The 27,657-nt window shown below is 35.9% G+C and overlaps 1 protein-coding gene and 1 pseudogene across 1 annotated transcript in view; one reads left to right on the top strand and one right to left on the bottom strand.

The window, feature by feature from the left end:
- KIF13A (kinesin family member 13A) overlaps window positions 1-27,657 on the bottom strand; it is a 177,225-nt gene that overhangs the window by 126,554 nt on the left and 23,014 nt on the right. The window lies entirely within an intron of this gene.
- LOC111741617 lies at window positions 10,515-10,643 on the top strand (annotated as a pseudogene).

The raw sequence follows: 27,657 nt of genomic DNA, 5'->3' as shown, positions 1-27,657 counted from the left end.
TGGTAACCTCCCATTACTGTCCTCCCCCATCCCCCAAGCCTTTCTTTTGTCTTTAGCTAAAATGGTATTAAGGTGGTAGCTTAGGCCACCTCAGGGAGTTTCCCATATTTTTCTCTCAGCCAAGAACTCAAAAGGATAGAGGGAAAATTATTTTCCTCCCCTACAGTGTTAAATCTCATAAGATAACCATCCAAAAAGTTACAATGTTAAAAAGATATTAGCAAAAAATCATAATAGTGGTGACAACGAGTCCTAAACTTCAACTTCAGAATAATTTGGGTCACACTCATATTTTATAGGTGAACTTAGAAAGACCATTATACAATGGAAATGTTGAGGAAGAATTTAATGTAAGATCACAGACACTATAAATAACATAAAAGTTAAACACAAGATTACAAACAATTTGATCATGTAAGCATTCCAGTACAAGCTTATGTCACAAGCAATAACTCAAAAGAAAATAATTTCTCTAACCAAGCAGCTCTTCAAGAAAAAGGTACAAGGCTCTCAGAATTAATTTAACTATTAACTGCTTTGTAAAGATTAAAGTATATTTTATGTTAAAAACTATATTCTAGAATCCTGGTTTTACCTTTTGACCTACTTCTCTAGCAGGAATAAAGCACGACATGAGTGAGCCCTAGCCAACCTTCATGATAGCACGAATCCCGAAAACCACAGATAACAGTCAAGGGCCCACAGATGAAGGATGGCTGACAAGTAAACTGTTACACGAGACTTACTAAACTTTCAAGTCAAAGAAAAGGAATTAAAAATTGGTTTACAGCCTACTGCAACACTTAAAAAGATGATACCTTTTGTGAAGGGTATCCTTTTGTACTTTGAAGGATAAAATGAATGAACATGTGCCCGAAGCCTGGCCAGGTGCTATGAGAACTAGAAAACAGAGCAAAATTACCCCTCTCTTGGAAAAAGTCACAATTTATTTTGAAACTTTCACCAACATACATCAAACTATTATGGAGTATTTACTTAGGAAGTAGAGGAATTAAGCGTCAGCTTATCTGAAACTATGAAGTACCATAAGAACTTATAAGGGAGAACTCAAAAAGTCGTACTTCCTTAGCTTCTTAATAGAAGCATGAACAATGAAATAACAAATTCCTCAGGTGAGAGATCATTTTTTTATACAACAGATTCATGGATTTCCATAGAGACCATAACTACTTTAACTTCCTGGAGACCTGTAATTGGAAAAGAACTTATGGCGTTATCATGAAAACACTGTTCAAAAACTATCTTGCTTTTCCTAAAGTTGTCTGACTTCAGAGTTCATACAAAGGCTAAAAGCATTACTGCCAAATTGGCTGAGTGGGATGGGAAGGTAGACAAAAAGAATGTGGATCTGCCAAACTTCGCCATGACCTTCTCTAAAGCAAAAGGACCAGAAGTTATATAAATTTCCATAACAGACCACAGCACTGGGAATAAGAAAGGGGCGGTAGTGATCTCACTGTTCAGAACACACCAGCTTTTGTGAGTGTTGGCACACTTGATTACTGTGACAATCCAAGGCATTTATTTACAGGGCAAATTAATCCCATCTACTTGCTAGGGTTTAATCCAAGGGGCTAAAATTTGACAGAATCAGACCTAAAAACTAGTTCTCTGGATTCTAAATCCTGTGTATTCTCAACTAGCCAACATCTAACTTTACTTAAAATTAAGAGAGGGCCTTCCTAAAATACCAATGAAACACGTATTTGCATACTATACTTGCTATTCTTTCACAGGAAAACACAGCATTCTTGAAACTTTGTGTTAAGCACACATTATTCCTAAAATTGTGGAGGGCCAAACTGTGGAGAGCCTTTACATGATAAAGTGAAAATTCAGTGCCGAGTTTTGTTTTGTATGTGGTTTTTTTTTTTTTTGGTGGTGATGGTGGTGGCTGATTGGTTTATTCCAAGGTCAAGAGAGTTCAATTATTGTTTTGGCCTTGACTTACTTTGTTGCCTCAGACAGATTTTGTACTCTTCTTTCAGATTCTAAGGAGGGTTTCCTCTTCCAAAGGGATTTCAAATATAATTTGTAATCATAAAATAGGATCCCTTGGGGTCTTAAAAGAAGTGATGTGGCATAAAAGAATTTGATATTCTAACTAATTGAGCTAATGTAGCGGGGAGGCAAGAGAATTAAAATGTTAAATCAAGCTATATTCAGAGACTGTAATATGCCGATCAGCCCTACAGCCAGGCTAGGAGGACACCTGCAGAACAAAGGAAGATTTCTGCTGGATTGCTAGCAACCCACTTCCCACACCTGTCAAGAGGAAACAGGAAAAACAGAGTCTTTAAGTGGCTGCCCCTACACACACAAAAAAATAAATAAATAAATATTCATTCATTCCCTATGCTAAAACTATAGGGAACCTATGGAATAAAAACTGGGAACTGCCCACAGGCCTTTCACCCTACATATTCTTACCTTTTCACACTACACACTCCTCCTCCCCGTCCCCTTCCTCACTGTATGCCCATATCAAAGGAAATAGGTAAACAAAATCTTTAAACTATAACTCACAGGAACTAAAAGAATGTTATATAAACTGAACCCCCCTAACACTCAGGGTCCCTCTCACTGCCTTTACTGTTAGTGTCTTTACTCTGTCTCCCTCATTGTCCTAGTCTCTATTGCCTCTGTCTCTCTGAGTTCCTCTTAGACTCTCTCATTCTGCCTCTGAGAGGAGACCACACTCTGTCTATGGAGTGTTACCCCTTCTCCAAAAACTTTCCTTTTGACTCTAACTTTGGCATGTGTGTGTTGAATTCTTTCTATACTCTCTGCCGAAGAACCCTCTTCTCTCTGTGTAGAGCTTGGTCTCCCAGCACTCTGGGGAATTTGCCCTGTCTTGCATCAGAGCTATTGAGAATCTGCTAAAAACTTACCATTTGTTTAGCACCAAGAATGAAATAAGAACCCCAAGTGACAAATATGCCCTTCTGAGAGCTCACATCTTGGGATGACAAATAAAAACAAGGACACAAAGCGATGAATTCTTGATGCTTTGTTTTTATAATGGCAAAAGACAACGGAAACTATGTGGTTACTACAACAGAAATACTAAAACCTCAAAAAAATTTTAAATGATAATTATTGTTAACATTATAGCAACTTACTGTTGTAGATTTTTTTTCTATATTTCTCTTTGAGAACCACAATGGTTCTCAAAATGTGGTCTCCAGGCTAATAGCATCAATATCTGCAAACTTTTTAGAAAAGCAAATTCTCAGGCCCCAACCCATACCTACTGAATAAGAAACTTTTTGGGTGAGAGCCAGCAATCTATATTTCAACATGCTTTCCAGATGATTCCAGAAGACATGTGCCAAAGTTTGAGAATCACTGACATGAGCTATAAACAAACACACAGAGACACATCTCCCTCTCCCCAAATGGGATCATGTTAAATATATTGTTTAAAATTTAAAATCCACACTTGGCACCAAGCTTGCATTTTGGAAATTACCTAAATACTACATAAATACTCTATTATATGCCTGAATATCTTCTGCATGGCTGAAGAATATCACAAAATGGTTCATATAACAAATGCAATTAAACACTAGAGTCAGCAAGACTAAAGCACTGATGGCTGAATAAACAAGTCATTTAGCAACGTGAAGACCTAATGAAATTCATTTAAATCTCTGAGTAGTTACATAAGGTTTTTAGGTCTTTTTTAAAAAAATAAGAAACATCTGTATTAGCTTCTCTATCTTGTCCATGAATCTATTTTGGGGTTACTTAGAAACTTGCTTTTGCTTTCAAACATTCCAGCACCAGCAAACAGTTCCCTGACCCACCAATCTGCACACACCAAAACTGTCACCCAAACAACTCTAGCTTGTGTCGCTTCCACCCCACATTAGCAGACCACTACTGCACAAACTCCAGAAAAGTCATGCAAGCTCTGAAAGCTTGTATACAGACCAGGGATCTTGACTCAGATAAGGGAGTAAGGGTCAAAGCAAGGAGGAATCTGCAAGAATGGAAAAGGAAGAAAACTGGAGTAAGTAGCACCAATAACTGATGGAGTTTTGCCTAATTTTGCCAAATTTCTCAAGTTCTGGAATAAATACCTTTCAAAAAATTTTTGCCAGCCCCAGGGAAACCCCAGAGGAAAAAAGTCAAGCTTTTTATTCACTCCAGGTTATCTAAAAAGCTTAATTGGAAAAAAAAATTAATTCATGGCAAGAATATCGAGATATATCATTGTTACTTTATAAAACAGATAAGCTTTGTGACCTTGGGCACATTGTTGAACTTTCTGGGCCTCAGTTTCCTCTTCTATATGAGTGACATGACGGAGAAAATGAACTTAAGAGTCATCAAGTGATGGCAACATCCAGAAAATGCAAGTATAACAAGACTTTATAGCATCTGTAAAGGATTTATGGGATAGCAATATCACCTCACAACAGCTAAGAAAAGAGTTCATTCCAACTGCATTCTTCTTTGTGAGAAACTTTACAAGTGGAGCTAGACATGGTATAGCAGACACAGGATGAAAGGCATCGTGGAGAAAGTTACCCTATAGGCTGAAGCCAGAATGCCCAGGCCAGAATGCCAGTTTCACTACTTACCAACTGGGACTTGGGCAAATCATTTAATTTCACTGAATCTCAGTTTCCTCATTTAGAAATTAGGATTAACAGAGTTTTATGAGGATTAAATGATTATGTAAAGGACATAACAATTTCATATCTATATGTTTTAGCTATTATCAATAATATTTGTAATATTGAATGTTCTTCCCAAGAGGTAGAGAGTAAGAGGTGGCTGTAGTCCAGAAACATCATTAAAATATAACATATGTGCCAGAAAACATAAAATATGTATCTAGATGACCTAGGGCCACCAAAAAGGCAACAATGGATTGAGTCAGTTAAGTGGGCATTCTAGTCTAAATCCTAGTAATACAGAGAGGAGGCAAGAGAATTAAAATGTTAAATCAAGCTAAAAAGACTGCAATATGCTGATCAGCTCTACAGCCAGGCCAGGAGGACACCTGCAGAACAAAGGAAGATTTCTGCTGGATTGGAACAACCCATTTCCCACACCTGTCAAGAGGAAACAGAAAGAACAGAGTCTTTAAGTGGCTGCCCCTACACTAAAAATAAATAAATAAATAAATAATCATTCCCTATGCTAAAACTATAGAGACCTATGGAATAAAAACTGGGAACTGCCCACAGGCCTTTCACCCTATACATTCTTACCTTTTCACACTACAAACTCTTCCCCTTCCCCTTCCTCACTGTATGCCCATATCAAAGGAAATAGGTAAACAAAGTCTTTAAACTGTAACTCACAGGAACTAAAGAATGGTAGATATATAAACTAAATTCTCCTAACACTCAGGGTCCCTCTCAGTGCCTTCACTCTCAGTGTCTTTACTCTCTCACTGTTTTCATCTCTCTTAGGCTCTCCCACTCTCTGCCTCTGAGAGACCACACTCTGTGAAGTGTTGCCCCTTTCCTAACAAACTTTCCTTTTGACCATAACTTGGGCGTGTGTTAGAATTCTTTCTACACTCTCCACCACAGGACCCTCCTCTTCTCTCGGTGCAGGGCTTGGCTTCCCCCGCCACTAGGGGGAATTTGCTATCCTGCATCACTAGCAGAGACTACCTACCACAAAGCTTACTATAACAGTATCTTTCAGGGGACAACTTTCAACCCACAACTAGAGATCAAAGGCAAAGTAGCTCAGAGGAAAGATTAAAGGCTATAGGTCAGAATAGGATCTGTGTTCAAATCTCAGCACCTCTACTTCTGAGTTATGTAGCTTCCAACAAATTATTTAAACTGAGGTTAACAGCCCTCATCTCATAAAATGATATACTTTCACCTACCTACTAGATTGTTATAAACCTAGCACAGGAACAGCCAAACATAACAAGTGATCAATGTTAGTAATAATGGTTAACTCTTACAAGATAGGTAACACCTGAAATAAAAGCTCCATTTAAAGTATGATAACCACTTAAGGAAGACAAATAGCTGATCAGATCTTACAACCTTTTTCTAATGCTGATGAGGAAAGGAGTGTATGGAGATCACTAGGCAACAGGAGGGTGAAAACGGCTCACTTAGGAAGAGGTGGGTGACCCAAAGGATGGAGAAAAGTACTGACCGAACCCAGGCCAGATCACAGAATTTACAGCTTTGCTCAGAGGCTACATTCCTTGAAAACAAAACTGCACTGAAATATTTTTTGTCTTTGGGTTACAAAAATAGCTTTGTTTCTATGTCTTAAAGTTGTGTTTTATTTTGCTTTAATTGCAGGCTTTGTTCCTTTAATAAGTAACTATTTCACTTGTATTGATAATAGCAATTTACTAATATCGGAAACCATATGCTGGGACCAAAATTAATGAAGTCATCAAGTCCCATAATAAGTAACTAAGAAATGTAATACAGAATATACCTTTTCTCATGAATGTTTTCCCCATTCATAATTTAGCTGCCCTTCTTACCATGAAGTAATGTAATATGGTTAAGAGTTTCATTCATGAAAAGCCATTTCATTTGATTCCACAGTAAAATCTTATCTTTTATGGCTGTCTTGTACACAATTCAAGAGAGGAGGGCTCCCAACAACAACCTCCTGCAGCAATCCCTGGTAACGTGAGCACAGTATAAGGGCGAAACTAATGAAGACTGGCCTCAGGGAGACCTGCTTTAAAAGAATAACAGAAAGGTGAAAGAAAAAATAGAACTCTAATAATCAGACTCTTGGTCTGAAAATAAAATCATGTTTATTTTACATTTTATGTGAAAAAGATGAAGAGTTCCGGTTTTGACTAAGAGCAAATACTTCCTAGAATTAGTCAGAGGAAAAAAAATAAAAATTTTATACTTTTGTTCTTAAGACAGTAATTCGATCAGGTTTTCCAACCTCATTTTTTATCTTTAGACATTTTATTTTATTATGATGCCCTTTTTAACTTGATGACATAGATAATAAATGGTACCTCTCCGCTAGTTAGGGGAAAATAGGTGTCTGGGGGGGAAAAAAAAAACAGAACAAAAAAATACTCTGTTTTCTTGTGAATTAAGTAACTATTCTTCTATAAAGCAGATTTTTAAGGAAATGATCAATGAGCTTAATAACTTCATTAATTAGGTAAAACCTCACCAATGGTCTGCCTAAAATTCTGCTACAAGTTCTAAAAATGTCTTCGATGTTGTTTATATACTCATATGCCATATGTAAAAATACAGCGGGATGAACTGTAATAAATCCAAATGGGGAGAGGCTGTATGAAACTTTCCAACCTGGTCATTCCCCAGAAAGCAATATATTTAATCTACAATCATCAATTACCAACCCTAAGAGTGATATTTACATTGATCCAATGAGAAGTGAGTTAAAGGTAATACGTGCAACGTTGATGTCCTATCTGTAACAACTCTACAGTGGAAACTATTAATCACTATTTGAAATTTTTATACAAAATCTCGATTCTACCCTTTCTTAGTTCATATTAAATTTAGAAAATAAATAAATAACAGTTTGGACAGCTTCACACTGTCTAGTGTTACTGTTAAAAACAACAAACTCTTCAAATAGAAAACATTACTGCTGGAATTATTTTCACTATGTACTATTTCCTCACCCCTCCCTCACTCTAGTTCTCATCAAGTAATCTAATCACAAAAGCACAATAAAAAACTAGTGCTCATTTTTTTTTTAATTTATGCAGTTTAAATAAGCAAAATAAATGAAAAGTTTGGACCAAGTAAAATACATACTCTGTCGAAAGTCTCCAGGATTCTTGGAACAAAGCAAATAATGAAATAAATGAAAGCTAAAAAGGAGTAGAAATCAAAAACTTTAAAATCTAAGTTTATTGATCTTCGTGGGGGGAAAACTACTGTGCACATTTCCAAAGAGAACAACTTCAGCAAATTATGCGTCTAGGCACTGGTGAAATATAAGCCCCACCACCATCACCACCACCACCACACACAAACAGAGCAACAGTCTGAGTTTCCTTTATCTATTTTTACTTTAAACACAAAGCATTAAAAACACCTTTCTTCCAATGAGAAACTTTAACCAGTTCAACCTGCCGGCCTAGCCCCTGACTAAAAAACCCAACAGAGGCTTTATAACCACATGTATCTCAGTCAACTCCTGGAGCGCCTTTTCAGAACTTTTCCTTAGTCCAACTTTTATCTTATGACAATGCAATGTAACTATGGAAACATAAGATTTAGACTTATATTTTCTCTGCTTTTTATAACTCAATTCCATATAAATTGTGTCATTTAGGGTCAATTTTCTTTTTTAAAGGTTAGGAGTATGGGGGGTCCAGAACAAGCTACCCCAAGATATGTCTCAGTGGTATGCAGATTACTTTGGGCTTAAGGCAATTTTAGCTTTAGGCTCAAGAGAAACTTTGTGCAACCTCCCCCTTAACTACCTAGAAGAATGTGAATTAAAGGCCTTGCCCATAAGAGATTATCAAGATAACTTCTTTTGACCTATCTAAACAATACAGTAAACTACTAATTACTGAAAGTCCGCTCTTCTTACCATCCTGCAATGACCTTTTGAAACCCCCAAGGCACCTTACCTCATCCCTAGCTCAAGATGTCTTATATACTTTGATCCCCCTTTCTGTCTCTGAATCTCTCTTGTATTTGGGATCTCTGACTTACTCAGGTATGTGAAGTTTCCATACGCACGAGATTAAATTTGATTTTCTCTTGTCAATCTGTTTCCTGTTGATTTGATCATTCGGTCAGCCAAAAGAACCAGAGGAGGGAAAAGAGAATTATTCTCCTTCCACACAGGAGAAACAAGCATTTAAGTGGAAAAGAATAAAAAGAGGATATAAAATCCTGGGCAGATTTTCTTTGTAATTATAAAGGCGGCCATATTTCGGTCACCACTTCCTAATAATCACAGGGTGTGGGCCTTCTTCAAATCCCTAAGTGACCCTGGTGGGGTCACAGCAGCAGCCCGTGCTTGTAGCACTCAGTCACCTGCAAGTGGTCACAGGAAAAACTGAAGTCTGCTGCTTACCAGAGACAAAGAAGACTGAACACAGGCCCATTCCTAATTTAAGAACTTTGAACTCAGCCTACACTACATGCTTCTGCAGCTGGAAAGTCAAATAAAATATTCTGGCAGGCAGCATTCTATTATTATAAACACAGACCCCCCCAATAATGTCATCATAAAAAGACAACATGTAAAAATAATATTCTTGTGCTAACTGCGTGTCATAAATATGGCCACCATCCAATGTAGACTGTGACCCAATTTTTTTTAAAGCAATACAGAAATAGTATATCAGTCTCACAAGGATTAAAATCTCTTACCTTGCAATTAGGTAGATCTTGAATTGGTTTCTTAGCTGCAATACCTAAAGCAAGTTTCCTTTACACCTTGAATTTTAGGCTTCTAGTCAGTCTAAGGGCAACTTGACTTGCTGGCCCAAAATAATACTCAATAAATGAAATTTTATTTTTCACTAGTTTTGTTATTTTCATCATTTGCCTGGAGGAGATAGAGGGTCATTAAAGGGCCAAACTGTTAACAGTGGTTCTCTCTCCATTTGGTGGGATTGCAAATATTTTTTTGTTTCTTGTCTGTGCTTTTCTATAGTTCTCAAAATTTCTACAATGAACATTTTAATGTCTTAGTAATCTTTTCTTTTAAATTGATTAGTCTCCTGAATTAATAATGTCACCATCAGATTCTGAAGAAACATTTATTCTCTTCAGGAAAAAAAAAAAGGGTTCCTGCTTAACTTCCTTTTGTCCTTGGCAGATAAGTCCTGCTAAGAATAGTCAGTTTAAGGGCCAAAGTAGTAGGAAGCAGAAAAGTCCTGAGTCCCCAGGGGCTCAATGAGGAAAATTCAGTGCCACTGACCCCTGGCTCGGTTCCAACTCTGCTGGCAAGGAGAGGGTGCAGGGAGACCTGGGCATACAGTTCTACAGGAAGCTGGGTCCTCACTGCAGCCCTGAGAAAAACAATGCATTCTTCTGTCCTTACCAAGTGATCAGAATGCTCTGGAGTTGGGCCTGTGCAGAGTATTTTTTAAAAAGCACTCAAATGATTTTAACATATAACTGGTGTTGAGAATTACTACCCTAGCAGGTTCATGAACCTCTAGGCACCAAGCTGCCAAATAAGAGGGAATTTCAATTCTCTCAAAATTCAGAGCTCTCTCCCTAATCTGTACATATAGGGGAGGAGAAGAGGCAGAAGTCTGCTCTTGACAGTTTTATAAAATTGTACATTGTAAATAAAAATTCTTATCTGCTTAGATTTATACAAACATATAACGAAAACCTGGTTAATTTCGAAATTCAAAAGCCAGTTTATATTACACTGATTAGTATAAATGAGGATTTTAAAAGGATACATTACTCATATCCAACCTACTTCTTAAGATAAAATCAGGTGGCTTATTTCGTTTTAAAGAGATTGTAAAACCACAGTATCTCCTGCTCTTTAAACTTCATCTCTTCTACGGCCATGCCACCCTGAACAAGCCCGATCCTGTCTGATCCCATCTGATCTCAGAAGCTAAGTAGGGTCGGGCCTGGTTAGTACTTGGATGGGAGACCACCTAGGAAGACCAGGTGCTATAGGCGTAAAAAATAAAAATAAGGAATTGTAAGCTGACAAGGTCCTTGCAATCTGTGAGGTCAACTAAGGGATGACTTGCCTAAAAAAACAAACAAATAAACTTCATCTCCTTTCATCTTACACTGACTACACAGAGGATTTTTAATGAAAACAGAAATTTGCCACAGTAAGAATAACACAGACAACCACACACAACCAACACAAACAAATACAAATAACTAATAGTGACTTCATATCACTTACATAAAAGTCAATGTTAAATTGACACCATTAAACAGTTCATCAGTCATCAGGGGAGAGAGGGCTGGGCCATCTCATCTCTTCATCACCTGTCTAGAAAACAATCACTGTTTCCCCTTTACTCTCATACTCACAACACTTCTGACACCAGATCTGTGGCTTTTCCCCACCAAGCAATTCTGACACTAACTGCCCAGAGTCAGCATCAGACCCCACAGGTTAAGGGCTCAGTCTTACTGATGACCCCCCACCCCTACTTCAGACACCAGTTCTAAGTCCAGGTTATCACCTGTGCTTCTGAGCAATCAACTATAAAGCAGAGGTTCCCAAATCTCCTCCTCATGTGCAATCATTTGCTAAAACAGTTAACAGATTCAAGGAAACACATTTATCAGTTTATTATATAATAAAAGATATGCTAAAGGATACGGATGAACAGCCAGATGAAGAAGCACGTAGAACAAGGTCCAGAAGGGACCCTATGCAGAAGTTTCTGTCCTCATGGAGTTGGGGTGCACCACCCGCCCCAACACATGGATGTGTTTGTTCACCAGCATGGAAGTTCTCTCAATCCTATACTTTTGGTTCTTTAATAGAAGTTTCATCATAGGCATGATTATCAGCTCCATTTCCAATCCCTTTCTCCTTTCAGTACAATGAGCAGGGCGGGGGTGGAGTTCCAAGTTTCAAATCATGGCTTAGTCTTTCTGGTGACCAGCCCCCATTCAGGAGCCCACCAGGAGTCCCGTCATTAGAACAAAAGATGTCCCTATCACCCAGGAAGTTCCAGTCAATTTAGGAGCTCTTTGTCAGAAACTACTCTCTCTCAGGAAATTACAAAGGTCTTAGGAGCTCTGTATCCAAACTGGAGTCCAAGACTAAATGTTAGAACAAAAGATTCTCCTAGCAGCCCTATTTACAGGGAATTTAGGAGCTCTGTCAGGAGCTAGAAGCTGAATATATATATAATCACATTGCCCTAAATTTTCTGTAAGGTAGTCAAGTGTCTCTCTCTTTCTCTCGCCCTTCAACATCCCACCACTCCCCCTCACCTTGAGCCTCACGTCTTTGAGAGGCTTAAACATGTGCACAGTTCCATGCTTCCTAATCACAGGCAATGTTGTAAGAAAAAAAGAGGTAGAGGGAGTTACAGGTACTACGTGCCAGGCTTAAGGCCAGGTATTTTATACACATTGTTTAATTTAATCACAGTAATCTTGTAATGTAGATACTGTTACCCTAGTTCATAGATGAGGCTCAGGGAAGTTAACGAACATCCTGAAAGTCAGCAATGCAATAATCTCAACAGTCTGTATTCACAAGTAAAACTAATGAGTACACATTTTTAAAAACATACCATTTTGACAAGCATAATGGGATTACTAATGAAACAGATTTATGTGTTATATTTAAATGTGTTTGCATTCCCTCAGAAAAAAAAATAGGCGGCGACAACTAGAAAGTTTGTAAGGGGAAAAGGAAAAAGGAATATGATTCGGGATTGGCCCCCAACAAACCAAAGTGTAGAACAGCAATTGCAAGTCTCTGGTAATTAATTCTAAGAGCTGTTATTGCTGGCTGGTCCTAAATCCAAGGGAAAGCACACACTCAGTATGGATTAAAGTCTGAGGCAGGAGTGACCTCTAATTGTTTTACTCCTTCATCCCTTGTAGATGTTTCTTCTTGACTGCTAAGCGTAGTTTGCAAGAGCTTATTCAATAGTCCTGAAGACACGGTTCCGTCTAATAGTGTTGTCTGGAAATGTGACAACAAGTCTCTTCATATAGCAAAGATGGGAAGAAAAGACAGCTTTTAAATGGAGAACTGTGGTGATTTATTCAGGTTTTTGATAAGTGAAATTACAGAATTCTAGACATGGACATCAGCACTTCAAGCATCGCTTCCATCGGACTATTAGTTGTACACTGTAAGAATGGACAAGAATCTATCCTGCTTTAAAACAGATTATGTTCCAGTTAGGAAACACAGTGCCTGACACATAGTAGGTGCTCAAGAAAGACCAGCTAAATACAATATGGAAGGAATGGTAAGGAAACAAGTATATGAAAATGGTAAAATAACACATAGTGTGATCAATGCAATAAGAAGGATATGAAATGCGCCTGGAATTTGGAAAGTGGAGACATTGCTCCCAGCAGAAGTCATGAAAGTCTTCATGAAGATGGACTATATACAGTCTTGAAAGATGAGGGAATTTGTCAGTCTACCCTTTTCACCTAATGAAACATAGGACATATTATATTATGGCAGCCTTGAAACATGCTCATGACTTGATCTAAAACAAACTTCATGCAAAAAATAACAATCATTAACTTTTAAATATTCTTTCTTTCCCTCTGGAAATCTGGCAACTAAATCTCACTGAAATGTGAAAAGTTAGTGTCTCAGTTTTCTGAGCTATAATGGATTCAATGTGGTTCTTTAAAAAAATCTCTTTCCTCCATCCTTCTGCCATATGTAGGTTTTTCTTGAATCATTATCTTGGAACCGAAAGTCTCTGGAATTTAATTAACTCCTTTCGAGGTTACATCTCCTTTACTTAGCAAAGAAAAGGTAGAGTTTTTACATGTGGGATAAACTCAGTTAATTTTTATTTACTCATTCTGTAAAACTAGTTCAATTAAGTCCACCAATCTCATGAAATTTTATATAGTCTTGCATGTCAAAAACCCCACGATGATAAAGACAGAGTTGTTTAACTCTAATACATATGTAATTGCTATGCAAGAAAGCTGGCTTAAGTTCCTTCGAGACCTCCAATATTTGTTACAATAGAATAAAAATTCAAAGAGAAACAAATTCAAATTTGGGGAAAATTCTAAGGTGTTCTAGCATGCTTTCTCCATCCTCTCCCCGGCTCCCCTCCCTGTGCATCTGCTACATATTAACGACACTAAAACAACAGAAGACATCTATAAACAAAGTTTCCTGCAAGGAAGACATAGACATTCTGGTGCATATCTTAGTAACAGATGTTTTCATACATCTGAAATCCAATATTCAGCAAAGCAGTGATGATATACTTCATTGTAACATAACAAAGAAATATGTTATAGTTCATTTGTTTTTATTTATAATAGCTCCTAAAAGCCATTCTAGCTCAAGATTATTCAACTCTCTTGCTGTCACAAAACACAGTCTTCTTCAGAGTCTGAGTCTAACCATTTGAAATGGAAATGAAGTCTCACAGAAGCTGTATTGGAATGCTACATACACTCACAAGATCAGAGAATACTAGTAATTTTCAAGTCCAATCTCATTTCACATATATGTAACTTGCCTAAGTCAGTATGACTAGTCAATGGCAGACAGGCAGAGAGAGCCTAGGTTTCACAAGTACACAATGACTTCTGCAGCCAGAGCTAGCTTTCCTGGTGAGGACACAATAACTTCTATTAAACAAATAAGTCCTGACTAAAATACAGAGCTTGAGTTACTTCATGGTGGACAGGCAAAGAAAAAAATGGATGGTTCATGGACACTTTCCCTCCACTAAGCTTTTAAATATTTTGTTATAGTTCTGTGGTTGTTTCAAAGAGGGGTTTAAAAGTTTGGGTGAATTATCTGGTGGGTCGGTAAGATATCTGTATTCATGGTGAGAACTGCTCTTCATAAAGTAATTGCCATATTTATTAGTCACTTTTGTAGTAGGCATTTTCCTAGACTACGTAACTGCTGTTTGGTTTGGCTGTGGCAGTAGCAGCAGTGATAGTGGTGGTAATAATTAGTAGGGATAATAACAAATGTCAACATGACTGAACTTACTGTGCCCAACACTGTTCTACGAACTCTACAAACATTAACTCCTTTAATTTTTCAACATAAAGGTATTATCCTCATTTATAAATGGGGAAATTGAAGAAAAGAGAAGGTTATGCAATTGATAAGTGATGAGCCACTGAGTCCTCTGGTATTCTGCTTAAACCAATTGGATATAACACTAGAATGGAAAACACAGACAAAATATATTGTAGGATTTTTTTTAAATAAAAAGTTCAATTAAAAAAAGTTCAATAAAAGTCCAGCTACTATCACCATCTAGAGAAGTGCTTTTTAACTTGAATATGTATACAGTTTACTTGGGAATATTATAAATACGGATTCTGATTCATTAAATCTGGGGTAGGGACTGAGATTCTGAATTTCTAACCAGCTGTCAGGGTATGCTGATGCTGGTGGTCCACAAACCACACAGTAACAAGGAATTATTTGTAACAGAGAAAGCAGTACTGTTTAATTGATTTTACATATGGGAGGAAAATACTGTTAGTAAATCTACAAATTCAACCTAAATTCATCATATATAGTGCATACTTTGTCCTTCCAATCATTGTTTCTCTTCTTTCAAAATGCACCATAGAGTTCACCGAGAACTCCCATTTTCCCTTACCAGGCACAGCTAATGGAGTTTCAGCAGCAGATCTCACAGGAGGGGCATATGTACAATACAGCTGAAGGCGGGATTTAGAGTAATGGCTGCATAATTATTTGATGTAGAACAGGATTATTTGCATTCCAAGTCCTACAAGTTTTTTTCCTCCTGTAACAAGAGTTCCTGTAGTTAGCAGTTTTTATGACAATTTTTTTAATTGATTAGAATTAACATACGTGATTCTAAATCATCAAAGAAGCTTTAATTGGTCTTTGATCGAATCCATTTTGCCACCCAAATATATATTACTCTCTTAAAACCCATTAAGAAGTTGGTTTGCTCTCACCCGGATTTCAAATAGGCTGGTTCCATGAACTCTGTTCTAATTATATTAAAGAAAGAGAAATCAAGGACGTTAAAATCTCAAATCAAAGCTTTTGACCGTTTAGGGGAAACTCTAATCACATAAATGCATCTTAGTTGTTGTTATAGGCTTAATTGCATCCCCACACCCCAAATTCATATGTTGAAGTCCTAATCCTCAGTATCTCAGAATATTAGATTTAGAGATGGGAATCTTTAAAGAATTAAGTTAAAATGAAGTTACTAGGGGTGGAACCTAATCCAGTGTGACTGGTGTCCTCATAAGAAAGTAGGTAAGGGAACATATCATCACAGAAGGATGACCATGTGAGGACACAAGGAGAAGACAGCCATCTACAAGCCAAAGAGAGAGGCCTCGGAAGAAACCAACCCTATCCACACCTTAATTTCAGACTTCTAACCTCCAGGACTGTAGGAAAATAAAGTTCCATTATTTAAGCCACCCAGTCTATGGTACTTTATTAAAGCAGACATAGCAAACTAATACATTTGCTCTTTGCTTTATCAATTCAGGGTAAAATACAGCAGAAACTCACCATATATATGATTCAGAAAAAGGTAGCTTGTACATACTATTCCTTACAAACGTTATTATTTGAAATATTGGCACATGGAAAGCCCTTGGTGAGAATTAGAAGGTCTTGCCATAGATACTAAGTTACTTGTCTCTTTATACTCAATGATGCAAGGTATTTTATATCAATATACATAGTTCTGTTCACTGATATTTAGACTATGCCACTGGCATAACATTTAGGTTTAAATTTTGGTGCTTTCATTTAATTGGATATTCAGTGACCAAGTTTGAGCCCCACCCTATCCCTAAAATGGATATCTACCTTCATAAAGCTGTGGTAAGGATTAAATGAGATAATATATTTCAGATCAGACACTGGCTGAGCAGCTCTTCCAACACATACTGGATATCTGTTAACCTTTGTTTTTAGATTTATCAAAAATAATCAAGCCCTCCTCTCTTATGTACTTTGACAAATGGACAGTAAGTTGAAAAACCTGATTAAAGCAGGGAATCATAAAAACTAATGCTTGTACTTTTAAACACTCTCATGTTATTTTATATTATACAAAAATTCATTCATTCACCATTTTTAGATGTGAAGCAAAGGCTATTTTGTTGAGAATGGTCTGCTGAATTGGAGTTCTGGGCATCTTTTTTATGTAAACTACACCACAGTGCATTACCAATTTTCAGTTTCTTTTTTTTTTTTTAAAAGGGAATCAAGAACTCAAAGACCTTTGACAATCTGAGTACAGGAGCCTTCTATATTTTTATATTCCCCCTTTCTTCCTGTACTTAATTCAACTGCAATGTTTTTTAGTGCAGTAGTTCTCAAATGTTAGCATGCTTCAGAATCACCTGGAAGGTTTAGTAAAACACAGATTTCTGGCCCTTACCCCAGAGTTGCTGATCCAGCAGGTCTGGAGTGGGGCCCAAGAATCTGAATTTTTAGGAAGTTCCAAGAAGATGCTGATGTTACAGATGTGGGAACCATACTTTGAAAACTTACCTTCCTTGATCCTATCTTTCAGAGAAAGTGCATCCTTCTGCATTCATATTTCATCAATTTACATAATATTTAGTTAAATTTCATATCTTAATTACTAATACTGCTGATATTTGGTAGCATACAACTCCACTGGGAGGGGTGGTAGTGCTTGAAGATCCAAATAGGAGACTGAGGGACTTTTGACCCTCAGAAAGAAAGAACACCTACCCTCAACACATAGAATCATGAGCTAGAAATAAATGCTTTTCTATTCATCGCATAATTATTAAAGACTTTTCTCACTACTAGCATCACAGGCTATAATTATATTACTATACAAGGTTATCAATTCAGCTTTAAAAATTTGCAAGTATAAAAATACCCTGTTGAGAATTCACAGGTCAGCCTTTCTGCCTTTATCACTGTAGTCTTCTGAGAAATCACATGGCAATTTGTGATTCAAGACTTTAGTGATTTTAACTTTCTTTTAAAACTTCACTCTGTTTTCTAGGAGGAGTTTCAACTGATTCATATACACTGGAGTCCTACAGATGCAGACCCAGGACAGTGAAACTTATGCCTTTCTGGATTCAGTATGTCCCAACTCTATTTTCATTCAATTAAACAACAGACATATATGCTAGAAGATAAATTACCACCACTGCCGCCCCCCCACATACATCTTCTGGATATCCAGCTGCACTGACAAACCAAGAAGAGAGTAACTAATTGTGACAGCTTTTCAAGACTTCACAAAAGAGATTCATCTCCATTTGCACACACATAAATCAGAGGCCAAGGACGAAGAGGCCGCCACCTGTGGTCTTACTCCTCGCAAACCACACAGGCACTGGAAGGGAGCAGAACTTCAAGGTCATAAAAAATATAAGAAATTCTAGCTCATTTTCACTTCTAAAAATCTAAAGAAAACCTAACTTACTTATAAGTTAGGTTTTACCTGATTTTTGCATCTGACTTGTTTTATGCTTATTTCTCTTCTCAATCAAAAGAAATGAAATATAAGGGCCAGGAAAAAAAAAGGAAACTATCATTATTAGCAAATAATGTGACTGTCTATATAGAAAATACAAAACAATCTGCAAAGAGTTATTAGAATTAGGGAGAATTTAGCTTGGTTACTACCTATAAAAATCAGCATATACTACAGTCAACAGCATTATTTTAAGCTACAATAGAAAGCTCAGAAATGCAATTTAAAATGACCACTTGCGGTACATTCATACAAATGAATACGGCAACAAGAATGACAATCTACAACTACAAGTGGATGATAACAAAAAATAACACTGGGCAAAAGAAGCCAGATACAGAACACATACTCTATGATTCATTTACATAAAGTACAAAAACAGGCCAAATTGACCCACGCTTTTGGAAGTCTGGACAGAGGAGGCCCTTGGGGCAATGGCAGTAATAGGTAAGGAAGAGGAGTGGTGCTTCTAGGAAACTGCTAATATTCTAGTGTTCGACCTGGGTACCGGTGTTTAGTTTTAAAATCAGCAAGCTGTACATTTATATATACAGAAAAACGTGTGTATCACATTATATATGTCAAAAGTTTTTTAAAAGATACCATTTACAATAGCAAAAAAAAAAAAAAAAATTAAGTACCTAGGCCTAGGTACAAATCTAACAAAAGATGCATTTTTAAATATACCATATTATCAGGTTAGAAAATTCAATACTGTAAAGATGTCAGTTGAGCTATAAGTCCAGTACAATCAAAAAATAGTTTCTTAATAGAAATCTATAGGACAAAGCTACCCCTAAAGCAGAACAAATTCGCCCTGCAGTTATCAGTAAAGCAGAAGTATAACTCAGGGATAGACAAGCAGAACACTAGAACAGGATCCAGACCTGAGAAAATGATCCTCAGTTATCTAGAAACTTTATATGAGAGAACTAGTATCATAGGTAAGTGATGAAAGGCTGGACTATTCAATAAACAGAGCTGGGGCAATAGGTTATCAATATGGAGAGAAAATGAATCCTTACGTCATACTATATTTTAAAAAATCAATTTCAAGGATATAATGTGAAATGAAAAACTTTAAAATCTGTAGAAGAAAATTCGATAAAGTACATTTATGACCTTAGGGTAGTAAAGGACTTCTTAAAACAGACATATAAGACATTAACCTTAAATAAAGGTAAAAGGTATATTTGAGTATTTTTAAAACTAGAACTTCAGGTGATCAATAGAAATTAAAATCCAGTAAAAAGAGAAACCACAATCTGGGAAAAGATGTTTGCATATGACTAAAAAGTAATATGCACAGTGCAAATGATTCCCACTAATCAATTAGAAAAAAGCAAAAAATGAGCAAAATAGGCAAAAAAAAAAAAAAGAGCAGGCACTTTACAAAAGAAAGCAAATTAATAGCCAATAAATATATGAAAAAATGTTCAATCTTATTAGCTATGAGGAAAATGCGAATTAAAACCATAATGAGATAGCATTTCACATATTCCAAATTGATAAAAACTTTAAAGTCAGCAGTACTGTTCATAAAAGCCCAAACCTGGAAACTACTCAAATGTCCATTAACAACAAAATAATAAACTGTAGTATATTCATACAATGGAATACCACAAAACAGCAAAAGTGAATAAAGTACAGCTATATGCATCAACATGGATGAATGAATCTCAAAAACAAAACTGATTGTTGATGTGGCTGCACAATTATATATATTTACCAAAGCTCATCAAACTTCACTTAAATGGATATACATTATATGTAAATTATACCCCAATAAAGCTATCCCCCCAAAAGTTGAACAAGTCAAATGGCGGGGTGGGGGGGGAGGGGCGGGTAGAGCCAAATGTTGTTCCATTTACAAAAAGACCAAAAATAAGCAAACATAAAATTAAATGCAGTTAAATTACAAAGAAAATTAAAGGAAAGAAATATACAAAACTCAGAATAGTAATTTCCTTTTGGGGACCATGTAAAGTAATGGAATTTGGAAAGTCATACCAGGGGCTTCAAAAGTACAAACTGGGTAGTGGTGTAGGTACTTACATTTTTTCTTAACTGCTGAAACCAAACATATAAATGATATACTCCTTTATTACACTTTATTACTGAGATGTTCCAAAATTTTTTAACATACAAGAAATTTAAATAGTTCTACTTTAGAGAGACCAATGGAAAAAACAAGTTTATTTTAGCAAAATTTGATAATAAATAATAATTAAGGCTAGCTACTTTATTTTGCTCTCAGGTTTCTCCTTAACTTCAAAATTTCAAAACTTTGACTGTTAAACATTCTAAATTTGGTTATATTTTCAGAAAACAGACCCTTAAGTATTAAGAGCTAAAGGCCTATGATCTATGATGTGAGCAACCTACTCTCAAAGGGTCCAAAAATAATTTTACATATACACATATATTCATAAAGAGATAATGATATAGCAAATGCAGCAAAGGTTTAAAATGTGGGTGTTTGCTATTCTTACAAGCTAACATTTTTCCATAGTTAAAAAATAATAATAAAACCATTGTCCAGCATAGGAAACATCATTTAATATTGAGAACACACTTTCTATGCATCTATCCTATTCTATCCAATTTTGATGGTAATGAATCACATAACTGAGTTACCTGCTCCCTCCCACTGGTCTCAGACCAGAGGTTCTGGAATGACCAGAGTAAGCATCAGGGCAGGCTTGACTTCATTATCAAAGTACCCCAGGCTAAAATTGTCATTGAGTGGCAAAGTAGTTTCATATAGAACCAAAGGTGGTGACACTTTGGAAGAAGACACTGTAGATTTACAAATTTCTGTTTAAAAAAGAGTATACTTTTCCTTAGGGAATAAAAAATACAAATAGCCAAATGTCTCCCAACTTCCAAAAACAATGACAGAAAACAATTCACTCTCTCAGTATGGTAGATTTTCAAAAGTAAAATAAGTTATACTGCATGAACACTTAAGAAAATGTTTTTGTTCCAAAACCTGACATATTCTACCACGAGTCATCTACTGTATTGCAGGGCTGTGCAACAGCAGGAGAATATAAGCTCGTTGAAAGCGAAATCCACTCTGATACTTTTCAACCAAACAGCCTCTTGCTTTAACATTATTTTCAATATGAACACACGAGTCAAATGTACAATATACATCATGACCTCAGGAAAAACAAGGCCAGATGAGATGGAGTATGTGCCATCTCAAAGGAGATGCTGAAACTCACCCACCACTATACATCACAGCTCATTAGAAATTTACATTAACCTCCTCTGGGTCAAAAAAGGCACTTTGCATAAAAAAGAATTTATCGTGCCCTGGTTTGCCATAAGTATCAATCTTTTAAGGAAAAGTCACCAGAGTGTACCATAGCTCATTGATAAGTTAATTACTAGTGAGGCAAAGTATGTGACCAATGGCTTTGAGGAAGGCTCTGCTTAAAATTTATTATAGTAACCACAAAGGACTTCCTGCTATGAATTAAATCCTCCCACAACATTTTAATTCTGGCTACTGGGCAATTAGGGAAAATAACAGGCAGCTGCTGATATATTTCATCACTTTAGTATAAACAACTGAGACAGTCTGGAGACCTTGGCTATATACGGGGTCTCTAAATGTATTTTGTTGTTAGTGCTGGTCTCCTAAGGAGGGAAAAGCAGATGGGGGGCAGGGGTGAGGGCGGGGAACATGCTTCTAAACACCATAAAATATATCTGACATCAGTGTTCTTAATTTTCTAGAGCTGTGAAAATCTTTGAAATTCTGATCAAAGATAGGAACTCTCGCCTTTGGAAATTGCATATACATCCACAAACACATCATTTTACACTTAATTTCAGGAGTTCACTGACCACAATTTAAAATGTCCTGCACTATTCAGACTGTTGTAATACTGCATACAAGGTTTAAAAAAAAAAAGTGCCAACTCAAGCTTTTATGCCCAAAGAATGACAAACTAACAGGTAAGCCCCAAACTAAACACAGTTAAGAGATGACAAATATACCAATGGACTTGAAAAGTAGTAATTATAACAGTTTTTATATTAATAAAATTCACCGATTAACTAACATGACACACTCCTACAAAATGCAGCCACAAACTTATTTTAGCTAGCTCCCTTCTTCTTAAACAAAGACTTGCACTAAGACAATTATTAATTACAACCAATCCACTGGGCACTCACAATGCAAGAGTCTGTTGAAGACAAACACTATTGACCCAAATAGTTTTCAGAGGATATAGTCTGTAGCATACTGCTCTAATTGTTTAACTTAATCCCTGTTCTTTGTAAATCCTTGTTCAAATGTAAATTACATCTGGCAGAGTCTCAGAGTGTGGGATATCTGATCTTTTCTGTTGATCAGTGTAAATACAAAACTACAAATCTCTACTTACTAACAAATAAGGAAAAGAAGAGCTGAGAACAATCTGATTCAATTCTTACAAACCAGGAGAGATTTGAACAAATCTAAATGCAAACTTTATTTTTAATTCGAGAAATAGAAGATTAAAAATCTAATTACTCCAATACACGTGATTTATAAAATGGTTTCTTAATGGATTATAAAATAAAGCACTGTAATTATGGATTTCATTGGAAAATTTACCTTCTTAACTCTTTAGGACCAACACATCATAGAACGTATGTACACAAATACACATTCCTTTTTATACCCTATTTTCTGGATGAATGCCCCATGGAATTTTAACAAAAGCATTAGTTATTCAATAGCTGAGCATCAAACAAAATAAAACTCTCTCAATCTTAAGAATTTATCTTTATTTGTCTAATAATCTTCAAAGACACTTAATCATACCTAAACAAATCCAAACAAAACATTAAAAAAAATTCTTAAAGATTAGAAATAGCCTTTAACCACCCACCTAGAAAAATCTCTAATTACTAAGGGACTTTGAATTTTTTCTAAATTTTACATTTCTTAAAAGAATTGTTTAAAAGAATACAATACTGTTGACTGTGACTAAATATGTGGGCCATCACAAACCACTGCTACGGAGCTGCACTCTGCCAACCATCCACTTTACTTATCTGCTCTGTCGCAATTCACCCTATGCCTCATTTTTTTATAACACCTTTACTGAGACATAATCCATAAATTATGCAATCCATCCATTTAAAGTCTACTATTCAATGATTTTTAGTATATTGACAGAGTTGTATAGTCATCACCACAATTAATTGTAGAACATTCTCAACACCCAAAAAGAGAACCCATACCCATTTGCAGTTACTCTCCATTTTCCCTCGGGTCCCCCAGGCCTAAAGCAACCATCAATCTAATTTCTATCTCTATGAATTTGCTTGTTCTGGACATTTCATATAAATGGAATCATACAATATGTGGTCCCTAATGGCTAGCTTCTTTCACTTGGCATAGTGTTTAAAAGTTCATCGATGTTGTGATGATATACATCAGTACTTCATTCCTTTTTATTGCTGAATAATATTCTATTGTATAGATATACCATGTTTTCTTTAGCTAGTCATCAGTTGATGGTCATTTGAGGCCTCATTTCATCAAATCTTTTTTTCTTAAAAGAAAATTGTTTAGCTTTCCAAAATATTTTTATGTACAACTTTTCTAGAAGCAATGAGGCAGTTGATATTTAAAATTTAAGTATTCATATGCTTTTCCCTAGGTTTCCACTTCAAATAATTTATAGTAAGAAAAAAATTACTGTGATGGCAAAGATAAGTGTAGAATAATACTCCCTGGAACACGGTTTATAGTGAAAAATTATCTATCTATAACCATCAATAAGTCCTTTAATAGGGGAATTGAGTAACTTATCATTCATCCATTTAATAAAATGCAGTTAAAAAGAAATTTAGTTAAAAAAAAAAAAACAAGGCAACCACACATGTATCAACATGGAAAGGAAGGCATTATTCTATGAAGTTAAAAAGTAGGTTACAGAACAGTTCATATAGATGATCTTATTTATGGACAATTATATGCACATACACAGACACATGGGTGCCTGAATACATACCCATATTCTCTTTCTTAGAGGATACACTCCAAACTTTTAAAAATGACTGCCCTTAGGGAGTAAAAGGGAGATTTCCTGTTTATCATTTATTCTCTCAACCACCAGCAGGAAAAGCCAACAAAATTTTAAAGCCCTCATCTGATAGGTATGACTTAACTGAAATGGCAAAAAGCCCTTAGAAACTAAACAATTAACCAGATCAACATTTTGAACAGGTAATAAATTCTTATGGTTCAAGAACTAGTTCATCTTCCTCTGCTACCTTTTTGGTGGGAGGTCCTAAAGTCTTAAGAAATACTCTCATTCCTTAGACTTAGGATAGTTGCTCAATAAATGCAGCTTACTAAAATGCTATCAGTATTACATTTGAAGTATAATATGGAGCATAATGTAAAATATAGTATTAGGCTTTTTCAAAAAATCTTTTCTTGGCTATCATACTAATTACTTGATTTTGTATTATTTTCAATATTATATCTTCCTTTATATTATATTTAAGACATTTTCACAATAGGTAGAATTATATTAATTCTATCACCAAAGCTCAACTGGCTATTATACATATTTTTGCAAGGACTTTTATATTACTCTTTAAATTCAGAATCACTGAATGCGAGAGTTAGAAGACTTACATGTGATTTGGTGCCACCTTCTTAATTTACAAACTAAGGCTGGTTTCCACAGATGTTAAGTTACTTGCCAGGGTCCTTCAATTAGCAGCCATGCTAGGATTAGACCGAAGAACGTGGGTTTCCAACTGTTTTTACTTAAACATTAACAACAACAACAACACATATATTCTACCAATCCATTTAACAGCCACTCTGCTTTCCTTCGTTTTCAAACTACTCAGCTGTATAAGTGATAGGGTAAAGTTTCGTGTGGATTCCTCCCACCACCACCACACACACCAACCTGGATATTTGGCTAAACGAATGACATATACAGTAAGTAAAATCTTCCCTATAATTTCCACAAGTATACTTTAACAAGCACTTTTCTTCAGCACACACAACACTGTGCATTCACTACACTATTTGTAATACAAGAATACAAGAAGTAGCTATTCCTGGGTCAAAATGTGTCTTACTTCCATACACCAGGGAACTAATCTCAATGATTTGGCCATTTGGATATGATAACAGCTGAAAACAAAGTCATAGTTTATTAAATCAAAGAAGCTGTGTGAATAGTGTATAAACTGGCAATTTCCTTATTTATTGCAACTCCTTGCAAAGTCTCAGGATAAGATTACAGAACTCAATACAGTTTGTTTCCATGTATTAGCCTATACAGTCAGTTTATGCCAACTTGGTGTTCAAATATCTATATTATTATTTAAATACATGCAAAGGTATTCATCACATCAACCACTGTCTTTTCTATTCAAAGATGATGCCACTGATAGTGCCTACTATCACTACCTTGTGTACAGGTTTGCCTGAAGAGATGTCCATATTTTCCAAATCATAAATACAATTTTAAACAAGTAAACATTACTTTAAATCTTACAGTCTAGCAATTTGAGGGTGGATGGCAACAAAGTAAGTTGATAGGTTCAGCGCCGGAAACCATTCTAAGCACTCTTCAAGTGTTAACTCATGTAACCCTTACCTCCACCTAAAGTAGGTACTACCATCCTATCCTCACTGACAAATGAGGAAACTGAGGCATGGAGAGTACAGGTAACTTGACCAGGATCACATGGGAGTATGTGAAAAAGCTGGGATTTGAACTCGATCTGGCTTGGAGTCTGTTATGCCTTTTTGACTACTGCTCTGATGAGTTCATTATGAAGAAAAATCCATTGTGGGTACACCCTCTCAAAGACTGTCATCCACGCAGCTATGAGTGCCACCTCATTCTGGTCCTCTCTTTCCAAATTAATTAGTAAAGTCTTATCCATCATTTACTTCTTGTGAGTACTATAAGATCAGCCAAGATGGAAATACAAAATCTAAAAGAGGATCTCAATATGCAATACATTTACAATCTAAGTATGGAGGTAAGTTATGTCTAAATGAAAAAATTAGTGAACGTAATGTTAGGGTTATCACAATATTTAAAGCCATTATGTGTATGGAGTTATCTAACAGCCAGACAGAATTTTTTTCCTTACTATTCACACTGTCGTGAAGCTTACCATCACAGGGGCTTCACACACTTTTCAAAAAACTTTAAAAGAAAATTATGAGGTCTTGGGCCAGTCTTCCTCTAGGAAACATCAGAGAACATTTTCAATAGCGAAATGTCTCTAAAAGCTGTCACCAAACCCCGCTATTGAAGCAGCCTTCTGGTCCAATAACCTGACACAGAAATAGAAAGCTCTTCATATAAAGACAACTGCCTTTACCAGCCGTTAAGATTTCATCTAGTTACAATTAAACCCTGTGCACAATGAGGGATTTAACCAAAAAATAATCACCAACCATTCTAATCAATTGTAGTTTGTCTTCTGTGACATGAATTTCATCTTCTATCTCCAGATGATCAACCTAAATTTCTCAAAAGATACTGAAGTGCCTTGCAAAAACTCTTCCCTGAAAAAATTTATCTCTGGACCTCCATTCCTCTTAAGCAGAAATGTTTTTTGCAACTGCTCTTTAAGAATAACTATATTTGCATAGGGTGTTCTGTACAGTACACATTAACTCTGTATCCGGTGAAAACTAGATCAGCATACTTCTTAATATCTGAAATTGTTAAGTAAAATGTCTATAAATATCCCAATACATAGTTTGTTACTTATAACATTGGTTCTCAAGCTATAAATAGTAAAGACTATTCTCTATAAATGTAGTGCAGCTGTTATGTGAATTTTGAGAGGCAAAGTCTACCAACAATTGGGTATTTGAACAGCAATATATTTTTTCCCATCAACTATACTTATATTAGATTAGGAAATTTTGTTCAATTCCATCATCTTCATCTTAAATGTAAAATGTGATATCTTCAATTAATTCCTGGTATATGACTTCTTCTTGTACTTTAATTTCATTTTCTCCATCTAATCCACTGTCATGGGTTTAGTCATAAAGACACTAAAGTAGTTTTCATCCACTGTTTTTTTGAATGTGTAAAAATCCAACTATAAAATTATTTGGACAATGCTAACATTCTTCTGACATTTATTGCTAAATAAACAATTATTATCTTTGTAAGCTATATACAAGTCATTGTTTAAGGAGCTACATACATTTGATCATTCATCCAATGCCTACTGCAGGATTTGTGGTAGGTATACAATGACAACCAAAACTGGCACGATGCCTGAAGCTTCTTGAGAGCTTCTAAAGACATTCTCATTTATGTTTAGAGAGCCTGCATGGAAAACTCAACCATACCCATACAAAACCATGTATTTTATGTATATTTGCAAGTGACTCTTTATTAGTTGAGCTACATCATATTTGGGAGCAGCAAAGTAAAAAGAATTTTATAAAATATTCAGTTGCCACTAAAAATAAAATTCTCAGAATA

Source organism: Pteropus vampyrus, unplaced genomic scaffold, assembly GCF_000151845.1.
Source record: "Pteropus vampyrus isolate Shadow unplaced genomic scaffold, Pvam_2.0 Scaffold80, whole genome shotgun sequence".
In the NCBI taxonomy this organism is placed as follows: Eukaryota; Metazoa; Chordata; class Mammalia; order Chiroptera; family Pteropodidae; genus Pteropus; species Pteropus vampyrus.
The sequence above is the reverse complement of the archived record's forward strand: the minus strand, read 5'-3'. Positions and strand labels throughout refer to the sequence as shown.